Below are 13,317 nucleotides of genomic sequence, written 5' to 3'. Positions count from 1 at the left end.
TGTGAGTGTATGTAAATGTGTTTTCTGTAAACATGTGTGTGGATTGATGTGTGTGTCTATGTGTGTGTAAGTGTGTGTAAGTATGTGTTGTGTAAGTGTGTGTTTGGATTGACATGTATTATTGCTATTGTTCAAAGTTTCAGAGAGTACCAATAACTGGATTGGACAATGAAGGTTTCCATTATATTCTAGTTATGTTTAATATTATGTGCCAGAGTGTTAGTGTGTCTTTATATGTAAGTCTATGAGTGTTTATGTGTAATTGTGCACTTACACAAAAACACACACACTTACACAAAATCTTCAACACACTTATATATGAACACAGATAAACTCACTTTCACATGTATTCTCCCTGCTCTGTGTAAATGTGTTCTGTGTGAGACGCAATGTGACGTCAGCTGAAGGATTGCAACAATTCAACCGATGGGCGTCAGAAACATCAGGGACACAACTGTGAGAAACCCACAGAGGATACAATCACCAGTTTAGATATGGCCCATTGAATTCAGCATGTTAGTTTACAATTAACAGGGACTGTTGCACCCCCAACACTATTTAAAAATATTACGCGGAATAAATAGTTATTTCAGAATATAATATTCATATGGCAAGTTTAAAATCTTTAGACCATGGGTTAGAATGTGACATTGTACTGATGGCAACTTAGTCCATTTAAAAGAGCGTGGTTCACTTCCCATCTCCCTGCGGGAGGGGCAGTGGGGGTTACGTGAATTACACATTTCCCGTTCCCCTCTCGCTGGTGGGTGTGAGAGGTACAGTGAGTTAAAATTACCCTTTACTCTCTCTCTGCTGAAGTTACTTTCAGGAATCCTGTAATGAGAAAACTTCATTCACCCAGTCTCTAACCCATGCTGTATCTGAGCTGGGAGCGCTGGCTGCATAAGCCTTGGACCCGAGACTCGCAAACACCCTACTTCAGATAAACAGCCCTCACATTGGCAAAAATAGGAAATATAATTAATTGAGCGGCTGTGTGTTTAACTCACGTTCGGGAGAAAAGCACTTTATTGGTTTTTATTTAAGAACTGAAATGCAATCGAGAGATTCTCATTGACAAGAATTGACGGTGTCCATCAGAACAAGGGAAATGTTCACAAAACTGGGTTTACCACTGGATTTATTGATGGTTCTGTTGATGATCTTCAAGGGAATCACTTCATGTCCCACCACACAGGAATAAGAAGCGCCGCTGGCCCACTCCTCGGCTGCAATGGATAGCAGGCTGTACATGAAGAAGGATCTGCTGCCGTTCTCCGCCATCACCTCGGTGTTCTTGTAGTTGCCGGAATCCACCGGCTTGTCATTGACGGTCCATTTGACGAAGATCTCTCGGGGGGAGAAACCTGTCACTAAGCAGGTGAGGCTGACCAACCTCTGAGCGGAGACTTCTTCTGCCGAAGGCAGGAGGACAGACACGGCCAGTTCCCGTGGATCTTTCGCTGTAGAACAGTTACAATAAAGGCCAATGAACTGGACAGTTCCAGAGACAATGGGGGGGAATATCAATCGAATACAGCGGGTGTGTTGTGGACGAGAGGGTGGTTAAATTGTTAAAAATCGGAATCCCGACCTCAACTCGCCCACTCCCGGTTGTAACATTATATTTGAGTAATATAATTAAATGAGGCTGGAATCCTCTATTTTAACCTCCATTTGGTGTTTAACTGTCGCTGGTCCGGTTTGACACACTGTGTAAATACCAGCAGTTACAGCGAGGCGGGGACTGCTTCACCCAGGTGGCAATTGCCCCTGGATCCAGGGTCCCTACCTAACCCACCCCCCGCGATCCGAGACCTCCTCACTCGGCTTCGAATCCTCCCGTTCTCCCGGGTGGCCTGTGAGACTTCCCCATTCAAATTCAGCCAATTTCAGGTGGTTAGATGTGAGAGAAATGGACTCTGCATTCAATTTTAACGCTTTTGCTTTTCCCCTCTGGGGCCTCTCTGGTTTTCCATCCCTTAGCAGAGGGAACGTAATCTTTCTCTCTGAAATCTTGAAGGGTTGGACTGGAAAATGACATAGAATTTACTGCACAGAACGAGGAGATTTAGCCAACTATGCCGGTGTTTATGCTGCACACACGCCTCCTCTGAGCTCACATACTCTGCTATTTCTATCTTGCTCATGGACTTATCCATTTTCCCCTAAAATGCATAATGTCAGGTCCCAGAGTGCTGAGTTCGTGGAATTACCAAACTGAATGATCAGAGTAGCCCATTAAACACTTTATATGATGAATTGGCCCTTGCACATGCACCGGAAATAATCGCAGTGTCTCACTTATTGCAACAATCTCCCTGCTCACCCTTTTCCTTGTGGATGGAATCTCTGAGAGGAGTCGGCATATCCTGATGGCTCACCATGCAGTAGAACTTATCCCCACTCAGCCAGTCTTGTGTCGAGATGTTTAAGTTGCTGATCACGCTGTTGGGATCCTCTCCCGGTTGAACGGCAATCTCTGATTTCAAAGCCTCCTTTTCTCAGGTCCAGGATACGGTGAGCCCATAAGGAGCATCAGACACGATGCAGGTTAAGGTCACCGTCGCCTCCAGTAGGACCTGTTCCAGTGACGGTGGGCGAAGAGTGATTTTTGAATCGCTGCATGGGACATCCACTGCGAAACAGGAATGAACGTCAGGAAAAGCTACATCTTCAGAATCACGACACCAATATTTAGCTTTAACTCTTTCAAGGGGAACAAATCACTTTTGAGATATCTACCTCCCGCTGTTGCTTAAACACCGTCGTTATTGGAAGGGCAATGAATTGGAAACAATTCCAGGAGATCTGTAACATTTCCTGTGTATTTGCAGCCAGAGCCACCTGTAATGGGCTCTGAAGCAAAGACCTGGTGTAAAATGGGAATACATTGGGGCGCAATTGTGTTAGGCACTGAATAGTGCTCTTCCTGAAATCCCTTGCTCCTTTACGCCCGTCTATAGTTCCTTTCACCCAAATGCATCTCTGCTGGTTATAATAGCTGAAGCCCGAATAGCCCGAAGTTCAAGAGGTCTACACCAGCATTATACTGGTTCAAAACCAGTGTCAAATGCATTTCAGGAATTTTGGGGCTGCAGGAAACAAAGTTAAGTTTCTGGTCTCTTGCTGCGACATTTGTTGGGGTGAAAATGTGCAGGAACCAGTCACAACTCCCGTCAGAGGAGAAGTGCAAGGTCGGGAGAATGGAGTTCCAAGGAGTCTTTTGTGGTTGGGCATCATTTGTAATGATGTGAGGTAGTTTGTTAATTTCTGTAATTACTGAACATTTATCATGTCTAGTGAGAGAGAGTCGGAATGAAATATGATCCCAGGGCATTAATAGCAACATAGGAACAGGAGGAGGCCATTCAGCCCATCCATCCTGTCCCACCATCCAGTTAGATCATGGCTGATCAACACTCAACACCATCTTCCCGCCTTGGTTATGTAACCCTTGATAATCTTGCCTAACAAAAATCTCTCATTCTCTGCTTTTAAATTTTCAAATGAAACCCAGGGTCAGCAGCTTTTGGGGAGGGAAATCCCGACTTGCATTATTCTTCCTGTGAAGAAATCCTTCCTGATATCACCTCTGCACGGCCTAACTCTAATTTTAAAGTTATGCTACTTGTTCTGGACTCTCCCAACAAAACAAATACATTTTTTCTATATCTGCTCGATCAATGTCATTTCTCAACTTAAACATGTCAATTGGATCCCCTCTTAACATTCTATACTCGTCTCCTGATCATTTTACATTATTAGCCCCGGTTTAATTCGGGTAAAGCTGCAGTTTTGCGCCTCCACGTATATCCTTCCTGAGGTGCGGAGCCCAGAATTGGGCTCAGTGCTCTGAATAGGGTAGATGCCCATTCTAGCAGGGTTCCTGGACAGTTAGCAGGAATGGGTTCCAGACTCCTACTGCCGCTCTGTATATGATTAGCCAACTCAGGATAAACCTGAGACTAAGGACACTTCACTCACTGCCTGACATCAGAGCAGGGGAAAGCTTCTTTGGCGAGGTTAATAAATCCTGAACAATGAAGAATCCTGAACCAGAAGATCGTGGGTTGAATTCCCACTCCAGATACTTGATCACAAAATGTAAGCTGAGTCTCCCAGTGCAGTACTGGGGGTGTGGTGCACTATCGGAGGTACCGTCTGTCAGATCACGTGTTAAACCGAGGATCCGTCTGGTCTCTCAGGTGGAGGTAAAAGATCCCCTGGAATTATTTCAATGAAAAGCAGAGGAGTTCTCCCTGGTGGCCTGGGAATATTAATCCCTCAAAAAACATCACGAAACAAAGAAAATCTGGTCATTATCACACTGCTGTTTGTGAGAGCTTATGTGCACTAAATGACTGCTGTACTTTGTACATTACAACTGTGACCACATTTCACAACTTAATTAATTGGCTGGAAAGCGCTTTGATTCAGTCTGTGGTCGCTGAAAGCGCTGTATAAAGGCAAGTTTGTATCGCAAGAATACACAAACTGCATGATTGGAAATTAGGAATAGTTCTGTGCTTTTTACTAATTCCAATAAAAGTCCTGACTGAGATCAGCGCTCAGAATGGTCTGGATAAGGGGTAAGCCATTTAGGACTGAGATGAGGAGAAACTTCTTCATTCAGAGAGTTGTTGACCTGTGGAATTCCCTGCCGCAGAGTTGTTGTTGATGCCAGTTCATTGGACATATTCAAGAGGGAGTTAGATATGGTCCTTGCGGCTAAAGGGATCAAGAGGTATGGAGAGAAAGCAGGAAAGGGGTACTGAGGTGAATGATCAGCCATGATCTTATTGAATGGTGGTGCAGGTTCGAAGGGACGAATGGCCCACTCCTGCACCTATTTTCTATGTTTCTATATTTTTATGAACCTCCCGGGATTGTGCCTCTTACTCTGAGATCTGCTGAAGTTATGGCTTTGCATGACCCCTACATGAGTGACCTGGCAGGTGTAGACTGAGCCGGTGAACCATTCCTCGGCGGGGACTATCAGCCGACTGGACGCCGAGAAGTTCCCGTTCACCTCAAAGACGGGAGAGGTGATGAATCCCGAATCCAGGAGTTGTCCACTCTTCAGCCAATTCACGGTCAGTGACTTTGGCCGGAAATCGATGATTGAACACACGGCGCTTGCATATCTGCTGTTGGTGATTTGTTCAGTGGAACACAGCGTGAGGAGAACAGTTGGAGGAACGATGTCCCATTCAGGATCTTCAAGAGAAGACATATTCTTGCCATTGCTTGCAAAATAAATGATTAAACAATGCAAAGTGTCCTTATGTTTTAACAGGTTCTTTGCTGTAATTCTAACACTAACCTGGCATTTACAGAGACCACAGTGTAACATGCAGACCAGAACCGTGCATAATATTCAAAGTATGATATGGAGACCAGAACCGTGCATAATATTCTAAGTGTGGTCTAACTAAGTTTCCATACAAGTTGAACATAATTTCTCACCTTTTCAGTTTGCCCTGTATCCCACACCACTAACCTGGCATTCTGATGTTCCACAACGACCCACAACGTCGAACCTCGCAGTAGATTGTGCTGCTCCCCACCTCTGACTCGGTTAACTGGCTGCTCAGGGTGTAGGTTCCCTTCTTGTTGAGCACTGGCGGGTAGGTCTTCAATCCAGTGATGATCGGTTCTTTATCTTTCTTCCAGAAAAGGCTGGTGATGTCGGGGGAGTAGTCCATCGCCAAACAGCCGTACTGGGTTGTTCACAGGAGGAGAGCAGGGCGTAGAGGGTGGGGTGAGACGGTGTTACTGGGAAAGAATGGCCCAGTGAACAAGTTAGACTCTGTAATCCGTGCTTATAAAAGAAATAAACAACTCGAAATTTGACAGCAGAATAAACTAATTCCACCATTTCCCCATGAATGACTACATGGGCATTTGAGCTTCCGTCAGTTCCTGTCGATGCCCTGGTCAGGAATACACCTCTCTATCCCCGAACTCTATTACATTACAAAACAAGAACATTTATACATCTCCTCAATAAAGAATCCTTTATGGGATCATACAATCGAAGAGCAGAGACCTGTTCCTGTTATTTTGGCCAGCATTTATTTCTCAATCAGCACATCTGGTCCTTTATTTAATTGCAGTTTCATCGCCGAGAGCATGCAGAAAACAAGCGCAGGCAGCGGGAGGAGCGTGCGGTAAACCAGTCCCACCCACCCTTTCCCTCAACCACTGCCTGTCCCACCTGTGACAGAGACTGTGGTTCTCATATTGGACAGCTCAGTCACCTGAGAACTCACTTTTAGAGTGGAAGCAAGTCTTCCTCGATTCCGAGGAACTTTTGTGATGATGACCTCCGTTTGTTGGGGCCGTTTGTTTTGCTGGGATCGACGATTTTATTTTTTTGAAAAAAATATATTTTTGTTTTTGTGCAACTGCATCTTGCTGCGGGGTCTCGGTTCGGTTGTGTGCGTGTGGGGGGGGGTCTCATGTAGGTTGTGTGCGTGTGGGGGGGGTCTCAGTTAGGTTGTGTGTGTGGGGGGGAGGGGTGGGGGTCTCGGTTAGGTTGTGTGGGGGGGGGTCTCGGTTAGATTGAGTGTGGGGGGGTCTCGGTTAGATTGTGTGTGGGGGGGTCTCGGTTATGTTGTGTGTGGGGGGGGTCTCGGTTAGGTTGTGTGTGCGTAGGGGGGTCACGGTTAGGTTGTGTGTGGGGGGTCACGGTTAGGTTGTGTGTGTGGGGGGTCACGGTTAGGTTGTGTGTGGGGGGTCTTGGTTAGGTTGTGTGTGTGGGGGGTCTCGGTTATGTTGTGTGTGGGGGGGTCTCGGTTAGGTTGTGTGTGCGTAGGGGGGGTCACGGTTAGGTTGTGTGTGGGGGGTCACGGTTAGGTTGTGTGTGTGGGGGGGGGTCATGGTTAGGTTGTGTGTCTGGGGGGGTCACGGTTAGGTTGTGTGTGTGGGGGGGGGTCACGGTTAGGTTGTGTGTCTGGGGGGGTCACGGTTAGGTTGTGTGTGTGGGGGGGGTCACGGTTAGGTTGTATGTGTGTGGGGGGTCTCGGTTAGGTTGTGTGTGTGGGGGGGGGTCATGGTTACGTTGTGTGTGTGTGGGGGGTCTCGGTTAGGTTGTATGTGTGTGGGGGGTCTCGGTTAGGTTGTATGTGTGTGGGGGGTCTCGGTTAGGTTGTATGTGTGTGGGGGGTCTCGGTTAGGTTGTGTGTGTGGGGGGGGGTCATGGTTACGTTGTGTGTGTGTGGGGGGTCTCGGTTAGGTTGTGTGTGGGGGGGGTCACGGTTAGGTTGTGTGTGGGGGGGGTCACAGTTAGGTTGTATGTGGGGGGGGTCACGGTTAGGTTGTGTTTGGGGGCGGGTCTCGGTTAGGTTGTGTGTGGGGGTTCTCGGTTAGGTTGTGTGTGTATGGGGGGAGTCTCGGTTAGCTTGTGTGCGGGGGGGTCATGGATAGGTTGTTTGTGGGGCTGCTCTCAGGTTGTTTTTGGGGGGGTCTCAGTTAGGTTGTGTGTGGGGGGGTCACGGTTGGGTTGTTTGTGAGGGGGTCACGGTTGGTTTGTTTGTGTGGGGGTCTCGGTTACGTTTGTGTGGGGGGGTCACGGTTTGGTTGTTTGTGGGGGAGGTCTCGGTTAGGTTGTATGGGGAAGGGTCACAGTTAGGTTGTGTGTGGTGTGGGGGTCTCGGTTAGGTTGTGTGTGTGGGGGGGGCTCGGTTCGGTTGTGTGTGTGGGGGGGGTCTCGGTTAGGTTGTGTGGGGGAGGGTCACAGTTAAGTTGTGTGGGGGAGGGGTCTCAGTTAGGTTGTGTGGGTGGGGTCTCGGTTAGGTTGTGTGTGGGGGGGTCTCGGTTCGGTTGAGTGGGGGGGGATGGTTACGGTTCGGTTGTGTGTGTGGGGGGGGTCACGGTTAGGTTGTGTGTGTCGGGGGGTCTCGGTTAGGTTATGTGTGTGGGGGGTTCTCGGTTAGGTTGTGTGTGTGGGGCGGGGGTCATGGTTAGGTTGTGTGTGTGTGGGGGGGTCTCGGTTAGGTTGTGTATGGGGGGGAATCTCGGTTAGGTTGTGTGTGTGGGGGGGGGTCTCGGTTAGGTTGTGTATGTGGGGGGGTCTCGGTTAGGTTGTGTGTGTGGGGGGGTCTCGGTTAGGTTGTGTGTGTGTGGGGGGGTCTCGGTTAGGTTGTGTATGGGGGGAATCTCGGTTAGGTTGTGTGTGTGGGGGCGGGGTCTCGGTTAGGTTGTGTATGTGGAGCGGGGGTCACGTGTGTGGGGGGGGCTCGGTTAGGTTGTGTGTGTGGGGGGCGTCTCGGTTAGGTTGTGTGTGTGTGGGGGGGGTCTCGGTTAGGTTGTGTGTGTGTGGGGGGGTCTCGGTTAGGTTGTGTATGGGGGGGGATCTCGGTTAGGTTGTGTGTGTGTGGGGGGGGGGTCTCGGTTAGGTTGTGTATGTGGGGGGGGCTCGGTTAGGTTGTGTGTGTGGGGGGTGGGTGTGTAACAGTTAGTTACAGATATAACATCAGTTCTACACTCACTGGTTCCCCTCCCCTGAAGGTGCTGACTCTGGCTGGGTTCAGTTCTACTCACTGGTTCCCCTCCCCTGAAGGTACTGACTCTGGCTCGGCTCAGTTCCAGACACCGACATCATTCACTTTATTCCTGTACGAAGATGGCCGCGGAAAATGGCGGAGCGCTGAACCTGCCTTCCTGTACCAAGATGGCCGCCGTTAGCCTGGGCCTGTGACTGGAGAAAGCCCCGAAGCTGCAACCGCCGATATTCCGGTTATTATTCCGGGCTTGCGGCGGGCACCGGTTGTTTATGAAGCCTTCCCGGCTCCCCGCTGGTACATTATTCCGCTCCGTCCCACTGAAAAGGGCACTTCTGAGGAGCCTGTCCAAAACATGTCTTCTCCGCCATTACACGCACCGCGCATGCTCCAAACACAGCCAGGGCCCGCGCCTGCGTACTGAGCTCCTGCAGTCTGGGTGCGGCACATTCTCCATCACGGGGCATGCTGGGTACAGAAGACCATGAGAAATAGGAGCAGGAGTGGGCCACTCGGACTCCTCCACCCCCTCGAGCCTGCTCCCCATTCAATAACATTTGACTGGACAGTCTAGGGGGAACTTTACTCTGTACCTGTTCTGCAGTGTTTGATGGGACAGCGTACAGGGAGATTAACTCTGTATCTAACCAATGCAGTACCTAACCTGGGAGCGTTTGGGACAGGTTGGAGAGAGATTAAATCTTTAGATAACCGGTCCTGTACCTTCCCAGGGATTGTTGGGAAAGTAAAGACGGAGAAATTACTCTCTATTTATACCATTCTGTTCCTGCCGTGGAGTGTTTCGGGAAAATATACACCGTGTCTATCCTGTGCTGTACTGGCCCTGGCAGTGTTTGATGGGACAATGCTGAGGGGGCTTTACTCTTCATCTAACCTGTGCTGTGCATGCGCTGGGAATGTCTGGTGGGACAGTGCAGAGGATCCTTACTGTGTATTTAACCTGTGCTGTCCTGCCCTGGGAGTGTTTAATGGGTCAGCCTTCAGGGAGCTTTAAATTGTGACGAACCCTTGCTGTACCTGCCCTGGGATTCTTTAGGACAGTGCAGAAGGAGCTTTACTCTGTATATAACCCGTACTGTACCTGCCCTGGGACTGTGTAGAGAGAGATTTACTCTGTGTTTAAACCCCCGTGCTTTACCGGCCCAGGCAGTGTTTGATGGGACAGTGCAGAGGGAGCTTTACTCTGTATCTCACCAATGCAGTATCTACTCTGGAATGCTTGGGACAGTGTAGCGGGAGATATACTCCATATTTAATCTTTGTTGTACCTGCCCTTGGAATGTCTGGTGGGACAGTGTCGAGGGAGCTTTACTCTGTATCTAAGCAAGGTGAGTATATTCTTCCTTAGATTAGGAGACCAAAACTGTGCACTTGGTCTCACCAAGACCCTCTACAATTGTAGAGCGAAGTATCTAAATTGTACTGTACCTGCCCTCTGAGTGTTTATTTGGAAAGTATAGAGGGAGCTTTACTTAGTATCCAACCAATGCAGTACCTGCTCTGGGCGTGTTTGATTGGACAGTGTAGAGTGAGCTTTACCTGCCCTGGGATTGTTTGATGGGACATTGTAGATGGAGCTTTACTTTGTATCAAACCCGTGCTGTAGCTGCCTGGGAGTGTTTGATGGGACAGTGTCGAGACAGCTTTATGCTGTACCTAATCTGTGCTGTACCTGCCCTGGGAGTGTTTGATGGGACAGTGCAGATGGAGCTGTATTCTGCATCTAATCCATGCTGGACCTGCCCTGGGAGTATTTGATGGGACAGTGTAGATGGAGCTGTATTCTGCATCTAATCCATGCTGGACCTGCCCTGGGAGTATTTGATGGGACAGTGTAGATGGAGCTTTATTCTGTATCTATCCCATGCTGTACTTGCCCTGGGAGTGTTTGATGGGACAGTGTAGAGGAAGCTTTATTCTGTATCTAACCCATGCTGTACCTACCCTGGGAGTATTTGATGGGACAGTGTAGAGGGAGCTTTATTCTGTATCTATCCCATGCTGTACTTGCCCTGGGAATGTTTGATGCTGCAGTGTAGAGGGAGCTTTATTCTGTATCTTTCAGGTGCTGTAGTTGCCCTGGAATGTTTGGGAAAGGGTAGGGGGAGATCTACTCCATATCTAACCTGTGTTGTACCTGCCCTTGGAATATCTGGTGGGATAGTGTTTAGGGAGCTTTACTCTGTATCTAAGCAAGGCAAGTACATCCTTCCTTAGATAAGGAGCTGAAAACTGTGCAAAGTACTCCAGGTGTGGTCTCATCAAGGCACTGTACAATTGTAGTGAGAGATGAGAGAGAGAATTACACTGTATCTAAATTATGCTGTACCTGCCCTTGGAATGTTTATCTGGACAGTGCAGAGGGAGATTTACTTTATATCTAACAAATGCTGTATCTGCAATGGAATGGCTGGGTCAGGGTAGAAGGAGATGCACTCTGTGTCTAACCTGTGTTTTACCTGCTCTGGGAATGTGTAGTGGGATGGTGTAGACTGAGCTTTACTCTGTGTCTAACCTGTGTTGTATTGGCCCTGGGAGTGTTTGGGATATTGCAGACTGAGATTTACTCTGTACCAACCCTGGTAGTGTTTGGGACAGAATTGAGTGAGATTTACATTGTATCTAACCCGTGCATTACTGGTAGTCCTGACATAAGTACTTGTGAAAAAGCTAAAAAATCTATTATTAAGCATGTAGTAAGTAATAACAGGATTGGGCAGAATCAACACGGATTTAGCAAAGGGAACTTGAACTTGACAAATCTGTTAGTGTTTTTTGAGGTTGTAACTAGCAGGACCATTGGATGTGGTGTATTTAGATTTACAGAAGGCATTCGATGAGGTGCCACACAAGAGATTATTAAACAAAATTAGGGCTCATGGGATTGGGCGCAATATACGAACAAGGATTAAGGATTGGTTAACAGACAGAAAACAGAGAGTAGGAATAAACGGGTGATTTTCGGGTTGGCAGGCTGTAACTGGTGGGGTGCTGCAAGGATCGGTGCTTGGGCCCCAGCTATTCACAATCTATATCAATAATATGGATGAGGGGACCAAATGTAATATATTGAAGTTTGCTGAGGATACAAAGCTAGTTGGGAATGTAAGTGTGAGGAGGATGAAAAGAGGTTTCAAAGGGATATATACAGGCTCAGTGAGTGGGCAAGAACATGGTAAATGGAATATAATGTGAAGAAATGTTAAGTTCGACACTGACAGTAAAAATAGAAAGGCAGAGTATTTATTTTAAATGGTGAGAGATTGGGAAACATTGTATTCAGAGGGACCTGGGTGTTCTTGCACACAAATCGCCAAAAGTTAATATGCAGGTACAGCAAGCAATTAAAAAAGCAAATGATATATTGGCCTTCATTACAAGAGGATTTGAGTATAAGAGTAAAGACATCTTACTGCAATTATACAGGGCCCTGGTGAGACCACGCCTGGAGTATTGTGTACTGTTTTGGTCTCCTTACCTAAGGAAAGATAAACTTGCTGCAGAGGGACTGCAATGAAGGTTCACCAGACTGATTGCTGGGATATGGGGGGGGGGATTGTCCAATGAGAGATTGAGTAGATCAGGCCGATATTCTCCAGCGGTTAGAAGAATGAGAGGTGAGAGGTGACTCACACATTCCATGAACAAATTTTTAAAAAGAGATGTGAAGTGTTGAAATTTGATCAAGGACACTAGCCAAATTAATAGAGACACTTCCTGACTACAGGACCTGTGTCCAGGGGAGAAGCTGATGGGTTTATCTCATCATCTTTGGGTTAAATGTTGTGCTCATTGAGCTGAGCAGCTCATGCCAGCATCGAACACTCTCCAGTCGGGCACAGCATGGGTTAGATACAGAGTGAACCCATCGGTCACTCCCCGACACAGATACTGAGGGACAGGGAGTGTCTGGGTCACTGACATTTCTCACGCAATAAGGTATAAATTGATCCTGTACCTCTCCGCATTAATCCTGGGCTCCACATGGGTCGAATCCTGCTCCTGTTTCCCTTCCTGTAACAGCACTGAGCTCAACCCAGCCCATAATGAGCAGGGCTCAAGGATGTCATAAAGCAGGGCCATTCAGCCCAGCTGGTCCTCTCCTTGTCCCTTTAAAGGAGGAGAATTGGGACATTCTGTCCCAACACACTTTTCATACTGAGAATCCCCAGGGAAGGCCCAAGGCCCAGAGTGTGGAACACAACCAAGGGGGAAAGAGGAGGGGAGGTAAATCTAGGAGTGGGGACTGAGGGCCACCAAGCTTCAGTTTTAGAGCCTGGAGACTTCAGGAGGGATCAGCGAGTTCTGTAGTTTCAGGATCCAGGGAGAGAACAAGGAGCAGATGGGGAGACTGGTGTGGATTCCAGCACAGTGAGGATGTAGGGGGAGGGAGATTGTGTCGGGCCGTGTATTAGGGATGTAGGAGGGACAAGAGAGGAAAGGTCAGAGGAGCAATTACTGCAGCAGTGTTCATCAATAGTGAGAGAGAGAAGGTGGGGGTCAGAGTGGGCCCTGGACAGGCCGGTAAACTGTTTGTTTGCTGTGACCAGCTTTCCTTCTGTCACAAATAGCCTCCTGTAGCCCAGTGACACAAACAGCCCATTAAACACCACCAATGTCCTTTGGTCTGGTGAGGTCTCCCTTTGTGAAACATCGGCTGTTGTTAAAGCTTCTCATTCTGACTCGCTCACAGTGAGACAGTATCCACTGTCCCTTTTATTCCATGGGCTTCATCTTTGATGGTATTGGTAACACGACTGGGATCACGAAGCACAAAACCCAGTCTGTT

General features: G+C 48.0%; 1 pseudogene; it reads right to left on the bottom strand.

The window, feature by feature from the left end:
• Positions 1-975: 975 nt before the first annotated feature.
• LOC139235302 (Ig heavy chain C region-like) lies at positions 976-8,607 on the bottom strand (annotated as a pseudogene).
• Between the last annotated feature and the right edge of the window lie 4,710 nt (positions 8,608-13,317).

The sequence above is a fragment of the Pristiophorus japonicus genome, chromosome 23, assembly GCF_044704955.1.
Source record: "Pristiophorus japonicus isolate sPriJap1 chromosome 23, sPriJap1.hap1, whole genome shotgun sequence".
NCBI lineage: Eukaryota > Metazoa > Chordata > Chondrichthyes > Pristiophoridae > Pristiophorus > Pristiophorus japonicus.
The sequence above is the reverse complement of the archived record's forward strand: the minus strand, read 5'-3'. Positions and strand labels throughout refer to the sequence as shown.